The sequence below is a fragment of the Numida meleagris genome, chromosome 5 (assembly GCF_002078875.1).
Source record: "Numida meleagris isolate 19003 breed g44 Domestic line chromosome 5, NumMel1.0, whole genome shotgun sequence".
NCBI classification, from domain to species: domain Eukaryota; kingdom Metazoa; phylum Chordata; class Aves; order Galliformes; family Numididae; genus Numida; species Numida meleagris.
Window position 1 is genome coordinate 39,328,882 of NC_034413.1, and position 3,412 is coordinate 39,332,293.

The window sequence follows — 3,412 nt, forward strand, 5'->3', positions numbered from 1 at the left end:
CCATCTTTGATTCACCACTCGGTGTAAACTGAGTAATCCATAAGAATAGATCTTGGCTGAGTTGATCTGTGTCCACGTCAAATTTTCAAATCAAGCTCTGCCTACGCCTCCCAGTAGATAATTTCAGTGATTGTGATTGATTTTATACCTTGTGAACAGATGCACCCTTTTGAATTCTTTGTTCAAAGAAACGTGTTCCTGGCTGCCTTATTCTGGGGCAACACTTCGATGCAGTTGACTGAAGATTGGGTTGTGCAGTGTCTACAGACAGACCACTGCCGTCTCCTGCTAATCCCTTACCAACAGTTGGTAAAGGACCAACCATGGTCCAACAGTTGTCTTTTTTTTTTTTAAATATACTTAAAAGTATTAAAGCAGATGAACTGCACTACAGTTATTTATTTATTTGTTGAACAGTTTATCCCATGTGCAGATTTACAAAATACATGCCGCTTAGTATCAGATGAAAAAACAGTGAGGACAAAAGCACAATAGCGTGTCCCAACTCATGTATCAAGTTAGTGGTGTTTGTACAAGTGATATTTGTAGGTGTTTTCTTCCCCACCTCTTTTTTGAACTTGTGCAGATAGGAAGCTATGAGTGAGCTCTATCTCTGCTTCTAGAGCACGGCACCCAGGCCATTGGGATGCCTGAAGTTTTGGATGTTTATTTGGATTATTTCTTTCGGATTTTCCCACTGATAACTGTATTGTGTTGTGTGAAAACTGATGGCAATGCCCAAAATATAATGCAAAGAACAAAAAGCTATGAAACTAATGTGAGCTGATGTAAACTGCCAAGGAAATGAGAAAGCAGTAAAAGAATTGGAAGAATTTTTTTGACAAAAAATAAAAGCAAACACAAGGTAGAGGGCTTCAAGAAAACCTTGCACTCTCTCCCAGATCTGCTTTGTCCTTATGCTTGCACTAAGATCTCCCCTGGCAGAGTGTGTGAATTATATTTTTTGTGAAAAGTCAATTTAAGAAATGAAGTAGTAGGGAAAGTGAAATTACCATGAATTATTTCTCTCGTTTCCATCTGATTTAATTTCTGCCAGTTGCAGAGCAAGGCAGGCAATTCTCATTTGAAGATGAAGATCGTTATTTTCTTCTGAATTTTATGTTAAAACTAACGTGTTAGTGAATTGCAGTCAGTGAAGTTTACCTGTACAGACAGTAGGGTAGTAGCTGTCCATGCTCTTTTTCATTGCCATCCATCTTCAGTTCCATCTTATCTTGTAAAAGTCACTAGCAGCAGTGTGTTTTACGACATGCAGGGAATACCATGCATATTGTGTTAAATTTTGAGGGGAAACATAATCTTGGAAGTCCTAAATTATCTGTCCTGAGATATCAATTATACTCTTACTGCCACCTTTACTACTTTGTAAAAGGGAGTCTTTGCTGGATGATGAAACCATAAACAGCATGAGAGTTGGTTTTTCTGTAGATGAGTGTTATGACACTATTTAAAAATGAAGTATAGAAATAAAGTAATACTAATTTAAAATATTTGAAGCAGATTGAGCTCATGATCTTGATGGAAACCTAATATTTTGCTACCAGTTTTAGAAAGCAAGTGTCACTTGAGATGGTTTCTGTCTGTCTATAAAGGATGTGCTATTTGGTGCTTCTGTTTATATGTATGACTGATCCTCTGTATGTTTGATTATTTTGACTCTGCTGATGTTCCTGTCAGTCTTTCATGGTCAAATTCAAAGTTGAAGCACTTTACAGCCTCTGGCGATCTCATTTGATTTGATCTCTTACTGGAGCTTAAACAAACAAATTTGGCGATTTTGGCTGTTCATAATTTTAGAATATGCACTGAAGCTGACGTGACCTCCCCTTGTCAAAGCTTCCCATTTCCACAGTGACTGCAGGCTGTAGCTCTCAAATCTCTCTCCAGCACAGGTCACTTCATTGTCCATCCAGCCATTACCTGCTGCATCACCTTAGCATGGCAAAACCATCATGAACATACTGTGCTGACAACAACCTGTTTTCTAAGTCACCTGGCCACCAAGATCAGCTTATGCTGGTTGTCTTTATTATGGGTGTTTTAACAGTTTACTGGGTGCTTTTGCAGTGTCATGTGGCAGGTGCCATGGAAAGGCTTACAAGCTGTTTAAAGGGACATTTGCTACATTATCATACCCTAGGTAAATCATGCACATTCACGGGTGGCTGTTGTTTGACTGAAAGTAACTGTTCTAGTAGTTATTGACCAAAACGAGCTCTCATGATTCCCTGCAATGTCCTCAGTGCTCTGCCACCAATTACTTTGGTCTATAGACCCATTCCAGAAGTTATCTGCAAAAAGCTGAAAGCAGAAATGCTATTTGTATTATCATTGATCCACTGCTGACAGTCATTGTAATACAGTTCAGGAAAACAGTGTCTTGTCAAGCTAGAAGGTAATTGCCTGGAAAGTTGGATTTGCACTTTTCTTGTATGTAGGAGTGCTGAGCTTTTAACGTGAAGATGTGATAGAGAAATGCATAGCGCAAGAAATTATTAAGATAATATAAAATAGCAAAGAAGAACTCAGGCAGAACTGAGAAGAGATGGTAGGAACCAAACCACTCAATTGCATCCATAATAGGAAGAATTTTCAAAGTGATGTGGAGGACTCTGCAGTTTAGTTGAGCCCAACAGAATAAAGTACCTGGTCAGGCAGCTGAGTGCCAAAGGCAGAAGTCAGAAACTCAAAAAACCTCAGCGTATCAGCAGATAGAAAGTAATTCATATTGCTGAAGAACTGAGGCAGAAACAACAAGTTAGAATGACAAATAAATAGCACATTAACTCTTTGCTTTGGTTTTCATTTGCAGATTGTGAACGGGAGCCTCACCTTCTGTCTCCAGTTTTCCCATCACTTGCTTGATCTGACATGACTTCTGTGTGCAAGTGAGTACCAATTCATCACATATGTTGGACAGAAAATTGGGAATATGTAACAGGTGAACCAGAAAATGCCACATTTCTTTCAGCTTGTTTCATTTCAACATCATTTTGGTGGTGTTCAGTCCTAAGGCAAATTTGATCTAAAACTCTTACTATGCTTTTTTTTAGAAAAAGAATTGAATTCACTAAAACTATTTAAGCTGTGGGTATAATCACAAATCCCCATATTTGATCAGGCAGTGTCACTTTTCATTATGGGTTTCTATCTGTTTTGTGTATTGTAGAATGTTGTACAGCTGTATCAGAAAGCAGTTAGAACTGTAGATATTCATATAGCACAGAGACAAGCATCTTAGCAAGCAAGCTGCTTGATAATATATAATAACAGGAAGGCTGGTAAAAATAAATCAGTCTAGTCTGATGGGTTGAAATTTGGCATTTTTTGTTTGCATGTGCACAACGCAGTGGTTTTGCACTGGAGGCGAAGTTGAGGAACTGTGGCGTAA